The 22,111-nt window shown below is 42.4% G+C and overlaps 1 long non-coding RNA gene across 2 annotated transcripts; it reads right to left on the bottom strand.

Annotated features, from left to right (window-relative positions):
• Window positions 1-609: 609 nt before the first annotated feature.
• On the bottom strand, window positions 610-22,108 carry LOC143645051 (uncharacterized). 2 transcript variants are annotated; one of them, XR_013157015.1, is made up of 5 exons: window positions 10,390-22,108; window positions 9,996-10,194; window positions 8,088-8,255; window positions 4,462-4,576; window positions 610-3,544 (listed from the first exon to the last, which is right to left on the bottom strand). It is a non-coding gene; the product is annotated as an uncharacterized LOC143645051 (long non-coding RNA). The 2 variants fall into 2 exon arrangements; XR_013157016.1 differs by lacking the exon at window positions 610-3,544 and having other exon boundaries at window positions 3,926-4,576.
• Window positions 22,109-22,111: the final 3 nt, after the last annotated feature.

Here is a 22,111-nt window from a genome sequence, read left to right as displayed (position 1 = left end):
GCTTTCTTTAACCCTACGTCAGCCCTTGCTTTTGACTCCTGCGGATGAAAGTCACTGTTTTCTCTTGTGTCATTGTCCATTTAATCTGGTTTTAAAATGTATCTGTGGGTAGAATTTCATAAATACCTTGATCACCTAATTTCTCAACGAATTACATTTTAGTAGGGAATTTTGGCCATCTCCTCAATTTCTCTTCTTGCCTATTTTATGTCCTTCTTTCTTGTTGGTTTTGTTTTATTCTGCTGTTATTTTTTCCTAATGTGTGTAGCTATGCCTTGAAGTCTTTAATTGTTAGTATGTCTTGTTTACTATTAATGTATTTAAAAGTATTCAGAAAGATGAAAGCAACTGAAGTGTCCATCAACAGATGAATGGATAAACACAATGTGACATAATCCACACAATGGAATATTATTCAGCTAGAAAAAGGAATGGAATTCTGACGCAGTCCACAGCATGGATGAGCCTTGAAGACATCAAGTTGAATGAGGGCTTAACAGATGGACAGGACAGCAGGATGGAGGAGTGGAAGAGTGAGCAGATCAGTTGAAGAACCTCAAAAGAGCTCAGAAAGGACTAAGAGATGGAAAATGCAAAGGAAAAGTCAAGAATATGGAGAACAGAGGTGCTAATATTTATATAACAGGCATCCCAGCAAAAGAAAAATCAATAAATTGGGGAAAAAATAAACCAGACACAAAGTGACTAATATTGTATGATCTCTCTTTTATGAAATATCCAGGACAAGCTGATTCCATAGCAATAGATAATAGATTACAGGTTATCAAGGGCCAGGAGAAGGGGAGGCAAAAGAGCAGTTATTGTTTGACAGGTACAGAGTTTCTGTTCAAGGTGACGAAAAAGTTTTCCAGAAATAAATTGATTGCAAGTTTTTTAATTTAAATATAAAGTCATTAAAATGAAATTCAATTAAAACTCAGTGCTTCATCACAAGCGACACTTCATGCACTCTACCATATTGGACAACTCAGTGTTAGATCACACTTATAATTGTTATACAAATATTCCAAATCTCTACGTATTTTTGTCCCCTTGATGATGTCATTTTATTTTAAAGGCTCTTTAACATCTCCCGTCTTATCTCAGAGACCTTGGATTCTGAAATTTTAAGTATTTTTCCCCCAATTTATTGATTTTTCTTTTGCTGGGATGCCTGTTATATAAACATTAGCACCTCTGTTCTCCATATTCTTAACTTTTCCTTTGCATTTTCCATCTCTTAGTCCTTTCTGAGCTCTTCTGAGGTTCTTCAACTGATCTGCTCACTCTTCCACTCCTCCATCCTGCTGTCCTGTCCATCTGTTAAGCCCTTATTTCCAACAATCACATTGTTTAGGGCTGCATGCTCCTGTTTGCTCTTTTCTGATCTCTTTGAGAATATCTATTAGGTGTCTTTTAATTCTTACCCAGCCTAACTTTCCCAAACCACATCATCTAGTATAGATTGTACAATAATAGAGTTGTTGCCTGATACTTTTTATTTTCCATGTAAGCTTCATGTCCCTGGAACCCCAGTTGCTTTGGCCACTGAATCCCCTGGGAGGAGGAGTCAAAGCCCAGGCCCTCCTTGTCTCTTGGTGAGGACAAAGGTGGGACACGGACATTCAGAGTGACCCGGCCTCTCACCAGGTGACAGAGCTGTTGGATGGGAGCTCCTTGGGCCTCTACTCTCTTTCCGGAGCTGCTGCCTTTGAAGTGATCACCAGCCCAGGTGGAGAGCTAGAGAAGAGGTGTGCCCAGGGGCCGGCTGGTCTGCTGCTTCCTGTTATTGCCTCTGCATCCCAGCTGGTCCTGTACAACACCAGGCTGGCAAGACTGGTTCCCTGCCAAGGGATTGATACATGTAGTGATACTTTCCCAGGAAATGTGTGGGAAGGAAAGTTCATAACTGGGAAACACCAGCCAATCTCTCATTGAGTACTGGCCCTCTTTCCCCTGGATTGAAACTCATCAAGAAATAATCAGCCACTGCCACCTTTTCTTGTCAGGGAGAGTGAAAAAAATCTCAGAAAATGTCATTTCAAATTGCATATAAAATTGTTGGCAAAAATACGCAAAAGCATCACTGTATCATTTCACCATATTTCTTTTCACCACCATTTTCAACAAAGTGTGGAGACTTCAAGTCAGAATCAGAGAAATCCTGGTAAGTTTTTTCAACCTTTCCAAGCCTCATCAGTGAGATGGGAAGTGCCCCTTCTTTGTATGGGGGGATTCAATAAAATAATTCACGATAGAGCCCAGCACATAGTAAGTACACATTAAATAGAGGGAAAATGTCACAAGTGCTCCAGACTCAGATTCTCTATACCACATTGACCTTTTGAGAGGATTAAATGAACATGGGAAGTATCTAGCATCATTCCTCAAACCTCAAGTTATCAGTTTACCAGTTTCTTAAGGCATTGATAGCATGTGACCTTTCACAGTTCAGCTATATTGCTCACAATATGGCCCTGAGGTATAAACAGGGAAAAGGTATGTAATTGTTTGACCCAGTTATCATGCAATTTTCTCTAGGTTCATACCAGAAATCCTTAATTGGTGGACCACGCACCTCTACAAATGGGTAGAAGGGGATATTCATCCAGAGAAAGCACTTCTCCTCATATGGTGTTCCTCAACTTTAAAAATTGTGGTGCTATATATTCAGGAGTTGTAACTGTGATTTCTAAATTCTGAGATACTGAGCTGTTTGTTTATAACCTGGTCATTCCCAGAAACTTCGGGCATTTATAAGACATCTAAGACTCAGAATTAGAGTTCTGGAGCTATGAAAGTCAGCAGTACTCCATACAGGAACTGCTTAGAACATTGAAAAAGTGATCAGTTTTTCAGTAGAGATATGAAGGAAGCTGATCTGGATAAGACTAAGGTAAATCAGAATACAGGATAAAGGATAATATCTTCCATATTTTAAAACATTAACTTCTGTGTGAGACCAAAGGGAGAGATGTTTATTTGTTCCAAAATTTATATTTTGGGTAGTACATTTCCTAATTTAACTTATTTGGTTAATTTAGTTGAACACTATAAGTCCATGGAATCTTGAATAGAGCATGAGACTTTGTTGGTTTGTCCAGGTTAGTATGACACCCCGCTATAGCCCAGAGTAATACGGGCAGTGAATAAAGAGGCATTTACAACATCCCCTTGGGGCCCTGGGAAGAAAGGAGGAAATATTCAACTTCCCCATCTGGAGAATTTCTGATATTCTTGCAAGCAGTGGAGACAGCCAAATCAATAGGCTGAGCCCTCAATCTTGGGGTTCACCCCTATGAAACTTATTCCTGCAAAAGATAAACTAAACCTACTTGCGATTATGCCTAAAAGTCATCCCAGACAACCTCTTTTGTTACTCAGATGTGGCCTCTCTCTCTAAGCCAACTCAGCAAGTGAACTCACTGCCCTCCCCCCTACACAGGACAAAACTCCCAGGGGGTAACTCCCCCTGGCAATGTGGGACACAACTCTTGGGGATGAGCAGGGTCCCAGCATCATGTGTTTGAGAAAGCCTTCTTCACTAAAAGAAGGAAGAGAAAAATGAGACAAAATGAAGTCTGACATATGGATTAAAAATGAATAAATAATAGGGGGAACAAATGTTAAAATAAATTTAGTAGATTGAAAAGCTGATCGGTGAAGAGGAGGGGCAAGGGGTATGGTATATATGATTTTTTTTCTGTTGTCTTTTTATTTCTTTTTCTGAATTGATGCAAATGTTCTAAGAAATGTTCATCATGACGAATATGCAACTAGGTGATGATATTGTGACTTACTGATTATATATATAGAATGGAATGATCATATGTTAAGAATGTTTGTGCTTCTTTGTGGTCATATATTTTTTTAATTTAAAAATTAATAAAAAAGTATTTTTTAAAAATGAAGTTTGAATGGATGAGAGATTTCAAACAGTTGAAAGGTTATCGTGGAGGTTATTCTTATATTATATAGATATCTCTTTTTAGTTTGTGGTGTATTGGAGTGGCTTAGAGGGAAGTACCTAAAACTGTTGAGCTGTGTTCCAGTAGCCTTGATTCTTGAAGATGATTGTATAACAATACAGCTTTTATGATGTGAGAACCTTGTGTCTGATGTTCCTTTTATCTAGGATATGGACAAATGAGTAAAAAATATGAATAAAAATAAACAAATAATGGGGGACAAAAGTTAAAATAAATCGGGTAGATGGAAATACTAGTGGTCGATGAGAGGGCAGGACAAGGAGTATGGTATGTATGAGAATTTTCTTTTTTATTTTTCTTTTTCTGGAGTGATGCAATTGCTCTAAAAAATGATCATGGTGACGAAGACACAACTATGTAACGGTATTGTGAGCCACTGGTTGTACACCATGTATGGAATGTTTGTGTGTTAAGATTTATCAATAAAAATATATTTTTTAAAAATTGTGGTGCTGAGGAAATGGTGTCTCACCTGCACAGATACTTCCTGATGGACAGGTTGTAAAGGAGTCTCAGCTCTGCTGACTCAGGCCCACTGTTGGCTTGAATGCTAGGGATGCATCCAAATAGGCATCAAGGTTACGAAACTGGTTAGATGGGATTGAGAATTAGCAGTCAGAATGAGGAGTCATTAATAGATTTGCACAGCCGGCCTAAAAAAAGTACTTGTATATAAAGTATTAGACTTGAGGATATGTTTCCAATAACTCATTCATTACAAAAACAAGCAAACAAAACTAATCTTACAACTCTGTCCTAAATTGGGAATTGTTCAGACCCCCATTGTCCATTGTAGTCGTCAGCATCCCGTGGCTATTGGACCTTTGAAAGGCAGCTAATCTGAATTAAAATATATGTGAGTGGAAAATATACACTGGATTTTCGTGACTGAATATGAATTAAAGAACGTAAACTATCTGAATACTTTCGTGGTGATCGTATGTTGAAAAATAATATTTTGATATATTTGGTTAAATAAAATATACTATTAAAATTAACTTGACATGTCTCTCTATACTTTTATAAGATTAATTATATGGCTAGAATTCGTCTGCTTAAATCACTCTATACTTATCCAATATTGTTTGTTTGATGAAAAGCTATTTTAACCAGGATTTAAATAAGTTTCCGAGGCATGTATTTTACAAACAGGTGTTTGTAAAAGAATCTATATCCGTTCATTCATTTATTCATTTGATGAAAGTTACTCAGCATTTACTGTATGCCAGATACTTCTCCAGGCACTTGTCCTGTCCTGCACTGGGACGCTGCTTCTTGTGGACAGAAATAGACAATAAACAATTTAAAAAAAAACAAGAAATAAGTAATTTATGGAGTATTTTCAAAGCCAATGAGTGCTAAGGAAGAAAAAAAAAGCAGTAAGAAGGAGGAAGGAATAAGGGAGGGGTGAGGGGATAGATTATAATTTTCAATTAAGTGTTTTCATTAAGAAAGTGAGATCAGAACAAAGACATGAAAGAGGTGAGGGTGCTAACCCTTCTGGGGGGGGCATGCATTCCAGATGGATGGAATGGCAGAGAAGCCTGTGGGACTGGGGGGAGAAATGAGCAAGGGGAGAGCAGTCCATAAGGCCATGGGGCAGCGAGACTGAGCTGTAGGATGCTATGCTTCAATCTGAGCATGTTGGGGGAGCACCTGGGATGTCCTTAAGCAAGGGGTGACTTGAACCACCTTATATTTTTGTACTGTAGGTAGGCAAATGTGGGCAAAGGTGACCCTGTTGTCACAACCTAGGACCAAGGTGGTGGCAGATGACACTGGCAACTGTGGGGTAGTGGGAAGTACACTTTCTAGATGTTCTTTTGAGGGACAACTAACTGTGTGTCTGTGTGTCTTGACGTATTGAATGTGCGGGGTATACAAAGAGAGCACAGTCAAGGGTGAGTCCCAACTTTTGGCCTAAGAACTTGGAAGGCTGCAATTACTGAGCATCTACTGTGTGTGCCAGGCAACAATATGCAAAAGATACAGAAATCCATGAAGCAATGCTCCTTGTACTTGAGGGGCCTACAGAAAAGTGGCAAGAAAGACTTGTATATTTGAAATATCTCTGTACCCCATAAGATGATGTAGACGTGAAAGAAGAAAGCAGATGACCAGCTAGAAGGCGGCTGTCAGAGCAGGTAAATGAGTCTTCAGGTTAGGTCATTGAGGATGCATCCAAATTCATCAGAATACAAAAGACAGGAAAAGGAGCTCTAAGGTCAAGAAATAGTATATGCAAAACCTAATGTTGCCAAAGAAGATGGGATATTTGGGTCCTTGGTACTTGCAGGTAGGCAGTGACTGGCTTGGGGTCACCTGTGAGAAGAGGCCCAACATGAGAAGAGAGAATAAAGACGGGCCTGCTTGTGAAGGAGATGGGCAGAGATAAGGACCTTGGACCTTCTCCTGCAGGCAGAGTGAGTTCTCACAACATCCTGGGCAAGGCAATACATAATCAAATTTGGATTTTAGAAGGATACACCATGCAAATCTATGGGTAATAGATTGGGAAGAAGATAAAGATATAGAGAGGAGTTAGGAAACTTAAAATTGCCCAAGGTTTCATAGAGAATGGGGGACCGATTGGAGGGATTTTGGGAGGTTTCATTTCACAGGAATTGGTGACCGATTGAAAGACGGACTTTCCAAAATGGAAGGAGAATAAAAAATCATCCCCCTATTTCTGGTTTGAGAGCCGGGTGGGGGTGGGGAAGGGAAGAGTTGGGGGTGTGGTTATTAACTGAGATGGGAAAGCAGGAGGAAGAGGAGCAGGTTCCAAGCATGATGGGTTTGAAGTGCGTCCTAATTTGGGCTGTCCGAGGTGCAGACTCTAAAAGGATTCACTTGTAAGTAGTTTATTTGAAAGAGGAAAGCAATTCAGGGAAAAGAAGGCAGCTAATACAGAGTTATGGTGTTTACTGCTATGTTAGTTGGCGCTCTATCTTGCTGAGCCCTCTGGGAGATGCAAAGAGTTTGCATCAGAATTGTTCCACCAAGCAGAGAGGGAGCTGGGGTATCTAATCCCTGAGTGTCTTCTAAGGCTTTGGCTTCCTGACCCTGCTGAGGCAGGAAGTCCAAGAAAACCTCAGGCAGGAAGTAAGGTGCTCATGGTGGAAGCAGTGTGGCCAGCATGTGAATGCAAAGGCAGGTGCCAAGGGGAGATGGCTGGGGCTCTGAGGACCCTGTTTGAGGGGGACTTCCAGGTGCAATACAGGCAGTAGAGAATGCAAAAGAGGGGTTCCAGGGAGAAGGTAAACAGGCGGTGGCAATTGGGGGATGGAGGTGGGGGTGGGCTCTGACATGTTTGCTGATAGTTCAGCATACACCCTTTCAAAATGGTTTCTTTCCTGCATATTCCTTGCAGTGAAAACACCTTCATTTGTCAGTACCACATTCATCTCTCCCAGCAGCAGCAATGGGGGTGAGGCTGGATGGAACTTGGATGCCTTCTCTTCTCCCTTGATGAGATCCTACTCACCTGCACACCATGCCATAAAGTTTTATTGGTGACTCTCCTGGGAGGGTTAGTTTTCTAAGATCTCCTGTTTTAGAGGCAATGTAGCTCTATTAAACAGGTGAGTGTTCCAGGGATCAAGTCCAGCATTCTAAGGAGTGAAGAACGCATGCTGTCATGGACCAGTGTTAGGGGCTCTCTTGAGTTGGAGTTGGAATTTTAGGTTTAAAAAAAAAGTTTCAGAGACTTGATTATAGGAAGACCAGGAGGAAAAAAAAAGGATAAGGAGAGTTACGATGATCCCACGTCCTTAATGGCAGCGTCCAGTAGGACAGGGCTTCTAGAAGTGAAACACCGAGGAGAGATGAGAGCTCCTATGTTTTCCCTTTGACCATTTTTGTCCAACCCCACCTTTTATGTGGTACAGCTTTCAAGTATTTTGGGCATACATGTTAAATTCCCTGTGTGTTTTCTGTATCCATAAGGTACTATATGATCTAAGAACTCTCTTCTAAAGATGATGAGTAGAGCCTTGGAAATATTTTCAATTTTTGGATAAATTGAAATCCCATCTCCGTCCAGTTACCTATGTGCCCTTGGATGGGCCATTTGGCCTTCCAGGGTCTCAACTTCCTCACCTGTGCGGTGGCGATGGCCTCACCTCACAACTCTGTCAGGGTCAGATGGGGTAGGGAGTGGCAAACCGCTATGAACAGTGAAAAGCTCTCAACAGGGTTGAAAGATTTGGCCTGGAATGTCTTGCATTGTGCCCGCAGCTCCCAATCATTCCTCACCTCCCAGTGGCTCTGGTGAAGAAAAGACATGGTGTGAGTAAGACCTGAGGTTCCAAAGAGAGGCAGCCCGCTCCGAGGCGCCTATGATGTGCGGCACAGAAGGTCTGGTTAACAGGGCCCTGACCTTTGGAAGGCCCCCAACTCCAGTTCCACTGCCCTCCCTCACAACCCTGTGTCCCCAGGTGACTTAGCTTCCTCTCTGTGCCTTGGTTTCTGTGTTCAGGAAAGGTTTAATTTCTCCTGACCCTGTCCTTAAGACTCTGGCTTTGAAGCCCATCCCCTCAACACCAGTTGGCAAAGGAACCAGAGGTTCTGGAAACCTCATGGGCGATTCTCTTTTCAAGGGGTCTTAGATGCCTGTCCTGTAAAGCATTGCACATTTCTCAGTCCCAGGACAACTGATGTCACACTGTCACCTCCAGCCTTTCCCTTTAGGATCCCCTGCTTAAAGGGCTGTAGAGCGGTTGAAAGAAACAGGCATCTGATTGGGATGTCACTTCACCTAAACTAGGGTCTGCTTCAACTTAGAGCAAAATTCCTGAAGTTAAACAAAGAGAATGGATTAGGAAATCAGCCTGTCCCGTCTGTGTCCACTCAATTTACAGTTCCCAAGGGTCTCTGGTGGCCAGCGCTGCGCTTGACACTGGAACAGGTGAAAAAAGTTGAGCTCTGCCTAAGCAAAACAAGGCACATTTTAAAAAGAAGTGTCTGGTTACTACACAACCAACAGATGCACACTCCCTCTAGGTGTCTTTATGTCTTTAATCATTTTGCCTTCGATTTAAGACCCGTTCCTCTAACAGACTGACCCAGGAAAGCATATGCCATGTAGAATGATGGTAATTCCGGCAAGTTCTATGAGTCAGGGCCATCTGGTGTCCCCAGGCTCTGTATTTGCTCTTGTACCTGGAGAGATAGCCTGCCAGAGGCGCGGGACTGGCCTGGAGGCCATCTGGCCGTCCTGCAGTGGGAAGTTGAGAAGTCAGCCCTGCAGAGACTGCCCCTGAACTTCAAGGCAAGGCTCGCGGTTTACCCACAGTCAGGCCATAATTCCTCACCGAACAAGGGGGAAATCACATTCCCCCTTGAACAAAGACTGGTCCTGAGTTGTTGGGGTTCACATTACTTTGGGACTGCGATGTGGGCCCCCAGCCTTTCTACCTGGACTCCTTCCAGACCCAAGTGCTCCATGAGCACCAGGTCTGCTGGCACGTCATTCTAAAGTCACAGGTACTGTGCGTTTGAGAGCCGGTGCTTTGCAAATGTGAAAGCTGTGGACTTTGCCCCTGTCTCCCTGGCTTTCAACTCTTCTCCGTGGCCTTGGGTAACTTTTTCAACCTCCCTAAATCTCAGTTTCTTTGTCTGTTAAACAATAATCCTCAGGAAGTTGTTGCCAGGATTAATTTATCTGAGATAATCTATGCAAAGCACCTGGTTTTAGGAGATGTGTAATAAAAGTGTGCTCCCTCCCTTCTTTCCCTTGGATTCTCTGAAGCCTTGCCCTTCTGCCAGATTCCTTGGGAAAGGAAAGCTGCTACAAAATTCACAGTAATTTCCAGTGGTGAGAAAAAGCTCCTACCAAAATAATTTTTGATGACCCACTGGCATGTCTGGACCACAGAAATAATGTGATCAAACAAAGTGGAGGCAACTGGCCAAAGGAGGGAGGTTCGCACGCCATAGTGTGAAGAGAGCAGAACTGGCCCTCAGGGACCTGTATCCTTCCCCATGAAAAGTCTGCCCCCAACTCACTGCGGAAGTGCTGGACCTTTGCGGGCCTGGAAGAGCCATGCCTTGGACTAAATTCTCCGCTGTCTCCAGCATTCGGGTTCAGTCCCTGGGGGCTCCCTGACACAGAACTGGCTGGTTCGGCAGCCCGCTAGCCTGGGAAGGAGGCCCACTTGCAGTGGATTTCACAACTGGCCCTGTCCATGAAGCTCCTCCATCCTTTCTGTTGGGATAAGAAAGGGGGTCATGAGCTGCAGAGGGGTCCCTGCTAAATTCCCGCTGGCCTAACGGGTGTCGCTATAGGACTGGAATTCATTCTGAGAAAAGAGGTGTGGGAAAAGGCCAGTACATGGAATACTTATCCCCATTTGCCACAGTCCATTGCTGGTTGGGATAAGCTCCTGGGTGCTGTTCTCACCGCAGAACATCCTTGGGCTGGTGATGAGGAAATTGCAACAACATCTGGCCAACTTCAGGGAAATCGATGAGGGCTGAAAGGGTGGACTTCGTTCATCCATGTGTTCTAATGAATATTTTCAGGCTTAAGGAACTGACTGTCCAAAAATCAAATTCATTGATTTTTCCAAAGGGCCAAGTACAAGCAGATGGCCCCATTAGGAAAGTCTCCCAGTGGTTTTCCAGCACTTGGCTTTTATTCATTTTGTTAAATAGCTGCTTTTCTGAAAGCTAAAAGAAGAGAAAAAAATAACAGTAAAAACAACTAAGGCCAGCTACTGTGTACTATGCAGAGGACAGAGCATGCTTTTCTGCAGAATAGCTTAATTGTCATAGAAAGCCATCTTCTGAGGCTCATAACTTTGGCATAGCAGGTTTTGTGACACTCTGTGCCTGGTAGGCCTTGGGCTCTGACTTCAAGAGCATGTTCATGATTCTGTACCGGCAAAGGGCTGCTGGGACCAGGACAGCTCTGTCCTTGCAGAGTGAGGTGGCCCCACAGTTCAAAATGGAGCATACCAGGAGGAGGGCAGAATGGGGTCAGCACAGCCTCTTCTTGTAAGAAGTCAAGAAGAGTAGGCTCCACCCCTGATACTGTCTCTTCTAAGATCCGTTCCCTTGGTCCTATCCCTTAGTCTTCTCAAGACTCAGTTTCTTCATCCATAAAATATGATAGTGTGCTCTCCCTGCAGTGTGCTCTCAGTGCCTGGTTAATTGTCCTATTAGAGCAAGGGTCAATGGACTTCACTCTCTGTCATGGAGGAACGACGACAAAGTAGTTGGAAAAGTGCAGCCTATGGGATATAGTAAAGGCTTTTCCCATCTCCAATCCCAAGGATGCTTTGTAATGGTCAGGTAAGGGGCTCTGGATAGGATCTCTGACGGCATCCTTGAGCATCAAAGCCTGGATCCCCAAAGTAGGAAGTTAAAATCTGGAGCATTAGGCTCTTTTGAAGAAACCACAATTCTTCACCAAGTGAAAATTCACATCTGAGCCGAATGGGTGAGGACTTTTGCCTTCGCCAGTTTCAGGCCTGAGGATGGTATTGGAGGCTCATCTTGCAGAATAAAACCCCTTCTCTCTGGAACCTCCAGAGTGGTGGTTCAGATACTATCCAGAGCTGTCTTTTTTATATTCTTCCTTATGTCTGCTCCCCAGAGAAACTTACACTTAATTTGTGGGTTAATTGTTGTTCAATTTAGCCTCTCCTTTCCAGGCAAAGATAAATTGTGTCTTTAGGCAAGTGTTAGAATGGGTAGAGCTTTTAAACTCCCTTTGTAGCTAACTTTCAGTCCTCACATTGACCCTTCTATTCTGAAAAGTCACCGGTACACAGAATCAGGGTCTAAAGGAACCCTGCAATTAATTGGAATGCAGTGATGCATGGTTGGGTCAACTCTCAGAAATTTAAGGGGGAAGGAAAAAGGGAGACATCTCTGTAGAAAGAGTATGGCTACAGGCAATGAACTCAGCACTGGTCTTACATGACATTCCTCTTGCTGTGTGACCTTATGCAGACCCCCTAACCCTCTGATCAAGTGTTTTCTCATCTATAAATATGTAAAATGACACTTGACAACACCTGCCTTGGCTATAAACTGAAGATTCTGGTGAGCAAGCAAGAAAGTGGGCCTGAAGACATTTTGAAAAAAAATAAAATCCATAAAATTGTATAATAGCAAATTGCTACGATTATTATGTCCAAAGAGCAGTAGGGTGAAACAACACTCAAGATCTGCTAGTTAAACTTGCACGGCGTCTTCCGAGACGTAATGTCTATGTGAGAAAGCCAAACTGAATTGGCATACAGGACTTTATCATAAAATTCTTTCCACTTTTCTGTATGTTTGAATATTTTCATAATAAAATGTTGGGGGTGAAAATTCAGCTTAATGAAAAATGCAATTTCACGCTTGTTTGTTAGGCAATGAATTTAAAGTCTCCATTTGAAGAACAACAAAGAATGGCAGGCATTATCAAAATGTAAAATTGTTTAAAAGTCACCAATTCTGACCCAGTAAACCATGTGATAGTCCACAAATATTCACTACAGTGTTATTTATAATAGGAAACAATTCTTCAATGTTTGAAAACATCACGGCACATTCCTTGATGGAAATGAGGCAAAATTTGGTAGGGCAATCTTGTATCTATTATAATGCTAAGTAAAACAAGTGACAGAGAGGCAAGATTTTATATACTGATCATAGATCTGTTAAATAAAAAGGAAAACCAAAAACCTAGAACTGGAGCCTCCCAAAAGATAGTGGTGATTGTTTTAGAGAACTGGAATTACAGGAAGAATTTCTCTTACTTCTATGTTAATTTTTCATTTGGTTGGGTTATAATACATTTATTTTTTTAAAAAGAAATGAAAAAGAAAGATTTTTATTAATTTCACCTAATATCATTCTGTCATTTTGAACAATAAAATAAATGAAGGCCCTTCACCTGACCCCGCTGGCAAGAACACATTTGCTTGGAAAGTGGACTTCACTGGGTTGCCAAACGCATTGTTCAGCTGCGGCTTTGGCAGTGACTTTGAACACAATACTTGCCAGGTTAGGGAGCAGCCCCTTTCCAGTCCTGGTCCAAGCCCATTGTTGCCTCCAGCATTTCTGCAAGGATCCTACATGCCCAAGCTTTGAAGTTGGGTTCACAGAGTCTGTTTTCTTGGAGCGTGACATTTGTGTTGGAGCCACAGATTTGAGGGGTGGGGACAGAGGGGACGAGTTGTTCCAAAATGACCCCAAAGATCAAATGACACTTCCCCCACCCCCGACCAAGAAGTGTGAAGGGGAACTGGAGCCCACCGGCTGAGGGCTGGGATGGCACAGGTAAAGGAGACTATGGTGCAGGCAGGATCTTTATTTTAGAAATCTAGCCAGTAGTTGAGCCCCCTAGACTTTGATGACCCATCCCCTTTCTCCCATTTAAACTGCTTCTCACAAAAGAACCATAAATTGCCCTTTGTTCCTAGGGTGGGGGAGTCAGGGTCACATCTCAGGTGATCACAGCTAAAGCTTCTGATTTCTCAACCAGGGCTGGGCAGGGCTGAGAAGTCACAATTCAAGGGCAGCAGTGGGCTGGACACTTTGTCAAGGCTGCAAAGGAGGGACTGGCTTTGCCTCTGCTCTGTTCTTGGACTGCCAGAGGCTGGCAATTTCCAAGGTTTTGACTCAGGCACCAGCCTTCCTGGGACAGGTTTTGGATACCCATGTGGTGTTTGGAGAACCTTAGATTCTCTCCTGGGCATTTAGCAATGCTATTCAGCAAAGCTATTTTATGAAGATAGTCTACGAATAAGAAGTTTAGGTGATGAAATAAATATGATAATTCTGATCCTCAAGGAATTTGCAAAAGAATAAGCTGTCTTAGTTTGCCAGAGTTGCTATCACAGATACCACAAAACGCTCAAACAACAAGTATTTATTGGCTCATGGTTTCAGAGGCCAGAAATCCAAACCAAGGCGCTGGCAGGACCATGTTTTCTCCAGGGTTGGTAGCCTTCTAGTGCTGGCTGCTGGCAATCCCTGGGGTTCCTTGGCTTATATCTCTTTCTCCTGTCACATGGCAATGTCCTCTCTTTTCTCTTCCAGATTTCTGCTGATGTCCTACTTCTCTCTGAGGTCTTGTCTTCATAAGGGTCTGATGAAGACCCACCTTACCTAAGGGTAACATCTTCAAGAGGCCCTATTCACATGGGCTCACACCCAGGGGAATGCAGATTAAAAACGTGTATTTATTGGGATACATAATTCAGTCTACCACATGTGCCAATTAGATATGCAATAATAATAGCTAGTATTTGGGGACACTTAATTACTTATGAATAAGTCTTCAATGAGCTTTCCCTAAATTGATTCATTTAATCCCCACAACAGCTCTATGACATGGTTACTATTTTTTTATTCTGTATATTTTACAGATAAAGAAATGGAGGCACAGGGAAGCAAGCTCAGGCAGTCTGGCTCTAGGGCCTGAGATTCCAACCACCCAGCAAGCTGCATCTCATGAATAGAGGGGCATTGCCTGGAATCAATAGAGACAGGACAGACAGGGAAGCTCTCCAGGTGTTTTAGAAATTTCTACTCCAATATGTGTTTTTCAGCATCACCAGATTAAGGGTTCAGAGAATAAAAGTTTTCATTTATTTCAAAATCTCAGAGTCACATTAAATAAAAGTATTTCTTTTTCATTATAAAAACAATATAAGCAAGCTGCGATTTTTTTTTAAATACAAGCAAAAGCATCTTCCCATATCTCTGTGATCTGATCCGATCACCATGAGGTCCTGTGGGTTTTGTCTCTATCTTTTCTCCACATATTTGACCATGGTAATAATATGACATATAACAATTTGTCTCCTTTTTGTTTGTGTAACTTAACTTTACAGCAGGTAAGAAGTTCCTACATAATTTTTCTGTTGCTCATTTTAACATATTCCTTCAAGTAAATATTCCATAATTAAGTTGACCATTATTTTAGTTTGGGGAACATTCTTTATTATGAATAACAATGTAATGGACATCTCTGGGTTTCAGACATGCTTCATATATTAGATTATTTCCTAAGCCTGAATTCTCAGAGGTGGATTTACAGAGTCAAAAGAGTGGAGCATTTAAAAGTATTTTTTATACATACTGCAAATTATCTCCCTAATCATGCTGCCAGACTGAATACTTAATTTGTCAATATTTGTTCACTTGTCGAGAAGAATTTACAAAAAAAAATATATATGGATGGACAAGAATATCGGAAGAGTCCAAGCTGATGGAAAGGAGACTTTAATCAGAGTATCAAGTTCATGGAACTACTGGGGAGAAGGACAGGATGGTGCAGGAGATGATGCTGGCAAAGACAGAGATGAGATGGTGAAGGGACTTTCCTGCAAACAAAGTGGAAGAACATGGGCGTGATTCTTGAGAAAAGGGGAAACCTCTAAAGGTGCTACATGGTGCCTACAGGATCGGGTTTGCAGGATTACAAGATCCCCATGGAAGAAAGCAATTAGAAGGATGGCTGGGTAGGTAATTTTTGAATAGGCAGTGCTTACCCAAGGCAAACAAAGTAGCAAGGGTCTAATGCTAATAGCAAATGAAGTCAATATTAACAGGGATGGAGAAGACCACAGGGATGGATATGGAATTGTTAAAACCTGGAATCAACTGATTTAGAGGTAAGGGAGAGGAATTTGGGTTGCCTCCCAGGTTGCAAGACTAGAATTGTCACCCAGCCTAGAAAGAGCACAGAAGATAGGTGTGGAAGTGGATGCTTCATTCAGCTTACATTTGAAGCATTGACAGAGCCTCCAAGCAGAGGTATCTAATGAGAAATGGTACATGGGGACCTGGAGCCCAACGGAAGAGGGCTAGACTTGAATATCACTAGTGTTTGGGTGGAAGTTGAAGCTCGGGGAGTGATGCCACCCCCCAGAGAGAAGGGGGCAGAGGAAGATGACCAATAGAATTGCAGACAGATAACAAGGATCCAGCAAAAGAGAATAAGGATGGGAGTGGTCTGAAGAACATGATGTGGATCTGAAAACAACAGATAAGAAATTTGAGAAGAAAACAAAGGGTGCAGTTAACCATTTCAATATAACAGAGGTTGGCCATCAACCCAAGGACTGATGCTACTTGGCGATATTTTTCAGTGCAGTAAATGGAGGCTGAGATAAAACCATGAAGGAAGCTGATCTGGATAGGACTAAGGTAGATCAGAATACAGGGTAAGGATTGATATCATCCATATTTTAAAACTTCAACTTCTGTGTGAAAACAAGGGGAGAGATGTTTATTTGGTGCAGAATTTATATTTTGGGTAGAGCATTACCTAATTTAACTTGTATGGTCAGTGTGGTAGTTAGATTCAGTTGTCAACTTGGCCAGGTGAGCATACCTAGTTTTGTGGCTGCGGACATGAGCCAATGGTACGTGAATCTCATCTGTTGCTGATTTACATCTGTAGTCAGCTAGGAGGCGTGCCTGCTGCAATGAAGGACATTTGACTTAATTGGCTGATGCTTAAATGAGAGACTGCAATGTAGCACAGCCTAAGCAGCTCAGCATTCCTCATCTCAACACTCGCAGCTCAGCCCAGGCCTTTGGAGATGCAGAAAGAAGTCACCCCGGGGAGAGTTGTTGGAACCCAGGGACCTGGAGAGAAGGCCAGCAGAGACCATCCTGTGCCTTCCCATGTAAGAAAGAACCTCAGTGGAAAGTTCGCTGCCTTTCCTATGAAGAACTAACAAAATAAATCCCCTTTTATTAAAAGCCAATCCATGTCTGGTGTGTTGCATTCCAGCAGCTAGCAAACTAGAACAGTCAGTTTAGTAGAATACCATAAGGGCATGGAATCTTGAATACAGCATGTGATTTTGTTAGTTGGTCCTGGTTAATGTGATGCCCTGATATATCCCAAAATAATTTGGGCAGTGAATAAAGTATTTGCAAAGTCCCCTGGAGGGAGTAGAGAGATAGGAGGAAATATTCAACCTCCCCATTTGGAGAATTTCTGATATTCTCATAAGCAATGGGAACAACCAATCAACAGGCTGAGGCCTCAATCTTAGGATTCACCTCTATGAAACTTATTCCTGCAAAGGATAGGCTAATCCTATTTAAAATTATGCCTAAGAGTCACCCCCAGAGAACCTCTTTTGTTGCTCAGATGTGGACTTCTCTAAGCCAACTCAGCAGGTGAACTCACTGCCTCCCCTTCTTACATGGGACATGACTCCCAGAGGTGTAAATCTCCCTGGAAACGTGGGATGAAACTCCCAGGATAAGTTGAGACCTGGCATCATGGGATTGAGAAAGCCTGCTTGACCAAAAGGGGGAGAAGAGAAATGAGACAAAATAAAGTTTCAGTGGCTGAGAGATTTCAAACAGAGTTGAGAGATTACTCTGGAGGTTATTCTTATGCACTATATAAATACTCCTTTTAAGTTTATGGCATATTGGAGTGGCTGGGGGCAAGTACCTGAACCTGCTGAGCTGTGTCCCAGTAGCCTTGCTTCTTGAAGATGAGTGTATAAAGGATTTTAGAGTGTGACTGTGTGATTGTGTCTGATGCTCATTTTATCCAGGATATGGATAGATGAGTAAAAAATATGGATGAAAATGAATAAATAATAGAGGGGTTAGGGGTAAAATAAATTGGGTAGATGGAAATACTAGTGGTCAATGAGAGGGAGGGATAAGGGGTATATGATGTATGGGTTTTTTCTTTTTTCTTTTTATTTATTTTTCTGGAGTGATTCAAATGTTCTAAGAAATGATCATGGTGATGAGCACACAACTATGAGATGATATTATAAGCCATTGGTTGTACACCATTACACCATTTATGTACTGTATTTGTGCAAAGATGTGCCAATAAAAATATTTTTAAATAAAATAAAATAAGAAGTTATATATGTGTGTGTGTGTATATATATATATATATAATTCTTGAAGGAGAATTATTGTTAGTTGGATAAAAGGTTTAGTGGTCTCATAAAATCCAGTAATAGGAGTTAAATGACCTTAAGCGGGTTTCTTTGATGCAACTCTTCTGGGCTTTTAATGGATTCATATGTATGGTGAATCTTTAAGAGAAAGATACAGTGTTTCCCAAACAGATTAGGCCATGAAATCCATTTTTCACAAAGAATTTTGAGGAATCAGTGTCTGGAAAACCCACTTTGGAAAAAAGACTTTACACTGGGAACAAAGATGTTCCCCTCTTGAGTTAGGAGAATTGGATATGATAACATATGCACAGTCCCTAGAACAGAGTTGATCATTCATAAGTTTTAGTTCCTTTTCCACATCGGTCAATGAAAGCAGGAGAATCATTATAGGAAACAGAAGCTGAAATGCATAAACTACCTTTTAGGAGATAGCCTGGGATCCCACATTCTCCACCTTCTTCTGAGAAGTAGCTGTGATGTGGGTTCAAGTACCAGGTCTACAATTTACCAGCTGTGTGATCTAGGAGGAGTTACTTAACCTCTCTGAGAAATGATACAAGCATGAAATCAGATAATTTAGTGTGTGGTTCTAGTCATCTCTTGCTGAGTGACAAATTATCCCAAAACTTAGTGACTTAATCAACCCACATTGATTATCTCATAGGTCATTTCTTTTACAAAAGACAAAGATAATGAGAGTTTATTGTTTAAGCATTTTATGCATGTTAACTCACTGCATCCTCAGAGCAATCTTTGGGTTAAGTTTGATTACCCCCATTTACAGATGAGAATACAGATGAGGCAAAAAAAGATCTTATGTCTGGTCCAAAGATCCCATCACTGATGAGGGTCAATTCCAATCCAGCCTGTGTGACCCCAAAGCTCTGTATCAACCTTCTCACTTCATGGCTTTTTAAGAGTCAGGTGCATTGTTTCTGATCACTAGATATGAATGAATTAAGGAGAAACCGGGCTCTGACAAAAACTAGAGATTTGGAAAAGGGGAACAGAGAAGTGGAAAGGTGACAGATTCATTCCAATGCAGTTTTGTCTGGAGGTCCCTGCATCCAATCTACATATCTGTGGGTGTCAGTTGGCCAAGGCTAGCTGGATTCTTGCTAAAAATTATGACAGATCAGAGTCCTAGGTTCAGTGGGCTCAACGGAATTTCTTAATGTCCCTGAACCTCAGGTAAAAAAGGGTGCCTAAATGAAAAAAAAATCTCTAAGAACCTTTCCTATGATCAAGAGTCCACAAATAAATGGGCTTGGATGACCTTCAGGGTCAGTGTTTGGGGAAGAGGTCCTACCCCACTGGATGAGATCACAGTGGAGCTTTTTACAAACTGATGGTCTTGTGTAAGTGTACCCGCAAAGCTCAGAATCCCGGAAACGTGTGTTTCTGAACACATGAGGGCCCTATCACATGTGTTTTGGAGATATTATAAGATAAAACATGTTATAATAGGGCACCTGATAGACCCTGGTAGGCTTCCTTATCCTCTCCAACCTTGTAGAAAGAGGTAACTAACCACCCAGGAAAATGAAAAAAAAGAACAGCAGTTTTCCCATATATGGGTCTTTATTTGGTCACAGGGACAGTCTGTGGACATACTAAGGATATCGCAGTGCTCTCTAGCTCAGTTTTGAATAGAAGGATGCTGGTTCTATTAATGTTAGTGAGTCTGGGAAGAGGCAGAGTTCAGAACATCATGAGACTGAGGAAACAGCCTGGCTGAGAATCCAGGTCCCAACCCCAATTACCCACCTCCTAAAAAGGGAAGGACAGGTGCATCTGTCATTGTTTTCCTTCTCTTTGAGGCCTGCTGATTAACCACTGAGCCAAATCAGGTCACCTCAGCAAGGAACAAAGACCAGCAGGGACAGGGACCAAAGAATAAAGCATTCTCTTGGGCTCGAGGTCATTCTGCAGGCTAGGGAACATGCTTAGGAGGCTGACCAGGGAGGAGCAAGCACCCTATGGAATTGGAATCCAGCTCCCATGAGAAGCCTTCTGCCCACAGTTCTCCAAACTCGTCCTGGGATGAATCCTCCACAGCACCTTTGAGAAGGACACAATAACCACACTCTCAGGTGCACCATATATGTCTCCAACACCACTGACTTGTCATTTTGGGGTGATACCAGTAATAGCCAAGCAATTTTCTAACTTCTGAGAGTTATTCCAGTGACATCAAGAGATGTGGTAGAATTATCAGACCAGCATCTGGTCCAACAGAAAAAATCTGCCTTTTCCTCTAAATGAGTCCCTAGCCCTTAAAAGCCTGTTTTGATTCTAAATTAGTATCTTCTCTCCAGTGTTGATAACTCTGAGAAGCAAAGAACAATTTCAGGAAGTTTCACAACCTCAGAAACCCTCTTCCCTTTTCCTAATCCTGGGAGCCTGGACTTGATTCCAAGTTTCCCTTTTCCTAGCTGTGTGATCCTGGACTAGATACTCAACCTCTCTGGGCTTCAGCACCACTCCGTATGAAGTTAGGATCATCACACAACTTTGCTGATTTGTTCTGAGCACTGTATCATAGAAAGTATGTTGAAGTGCGTTGTACTAATTCCTTCATTGCCAGAACATTCTGCAATGATTCAAAAGGGCATTCTTGCCTTGCCTTGTCCCATCAAATAGGTAAGGGTTCAGACCTCTTGGGTTCCCCTACTGCACTTCCTTCCCAGCATCTCAGTGGAACAACAATTTGGTTCACTTGGGATCCTTGGAGGTAACTGCTAACATGGCCCAGTCTCTTGGGGTCCAAGCCATAGGCCAGTTTAACTCACGGAGATGAGCCTGAGAATGCAATTGTCAGTGCTCATCCCCCCTTGTACTGGGCTCATTTTGGTGAGCTCTTTGCAGGAGGCTCTCCACTTCTCCCTCACTGCATCTCACTCTGGTTCTTATCACGGAACTGGACCCTTGGCCTCAGACCCCAACCCTGTTTCCCTCCTTCCTTTTGTCTGCTAATATCTGCTTAGTTTCCATTTCCAGCCCTCAATGCTCTGAGTTGACCTCATTGGAGACTTCAGGAATGCAAGTCAGAGAATTCAGAGACTCACGGAGATACAGACCTGTGGAGGGTCTTAGAGCACAGATATCTGGTCTAACCTCTCTGTCAGAACAAGAATCCCCTCTAAAGCTAGTGGACCAGCACATATTTATCAAGCTGTATTATAACTCAGGCACTGAGGTAGAACGGGAATTCAAAAGTTAATAAAACTTCCAGAAACTCATAGCCCAGTGAGGGATAAAGCATGTCAACCTATGAACATACTGTGATGTGATTATGTCTCCTGGAGGCTACTCATCAAAGCTGTGGTTAAACAGTCCTGTGACAGGGGCCTCCTTAGGTGTGACCTGGCTTAGTCCATTGATGGGTATTTATAACTGCCAAAATGCTCTTCCTAATTCTGAACCCATGTTTTCTTCCTTCTCCTCCACCTTTGGAGTTAGAGTTTAACCCAAGGCAATCTAAGATCAGACTCTACTTCTTACCAGCTGAGTGATCTTGAGAAAGTCTGAATCTCTGCAGAGTGAGGATGATTATACTTACCTGGATGCATGTATTACACCAGATAATCTGTTTGCTCCATGCAACATCTTTCTTTTTCTTTTCTAAGCAACATGCACATTTGACTCTTCCTCCTTAGCTCTGCTTCTGCCATCCAGCCTCCCATCCCAACACAGGTGTCAAGGACCTCCTGGTACCTAGTCCCCAGTGCTTTTCTTGGTTTCTCTCTGTGTCTTCCGAAACTATCCCTAACACTCCATCTTTCTGCAAATAGTCCCCTCTCCAGGCTTCCCTCTTTTCTGGAAGGCCATCCTCTGTGTCTGTCATGGCTCCCCTTCCTCACCCCTTCCCCAGCACCCCTCCCTCAGCCCTCCACTGTTCTTGGAAAAAATGGAGGTAGAAAAATGTGATTGGTCACTTACTTGGTAGCACGCATGGCTGTGAGCGCTTGGCATATATATATCTACATTCCATTCCCAAATAAGGCCAGTATATGTATCACTTTGAGTCTCATTATTTGGAAGAGGAAAATGAGGTTCCCTGTGGTTAAGATTAATCAGAGAAAGCATATAGACATGGGCTGTTGGACTGCCTCTCAGTCAGTCTGTCCCTGGGCGATGTCGTTCCCAATGAAGGTTCTGTCAACAGTCTGCTAACACAGGTTTTGCTACCATCTCCAGCTCAGGTCCTTTCTGTAGACTCTACAT

Source organism: Tamandua tetradactyla, chromosome 1 (assembly GCF_023851605.1).
Source record: "Tamandua tetradactyla isolate mTamTet1 chromosome 1, mTamTet1.pri, whole genome shotgun sequence".
Taxonomy (NCBI): Eukaryota; Metazoa; Chordata; class Mammalia; order Pilosa; family Myrmecophagidae; genus Tamandua; species Tamandua tetradactyla.
Note: the sequence above shows the minus strand (reverse complement) of the source record. Positions and strands in the feature narration are given on the sequence as shown.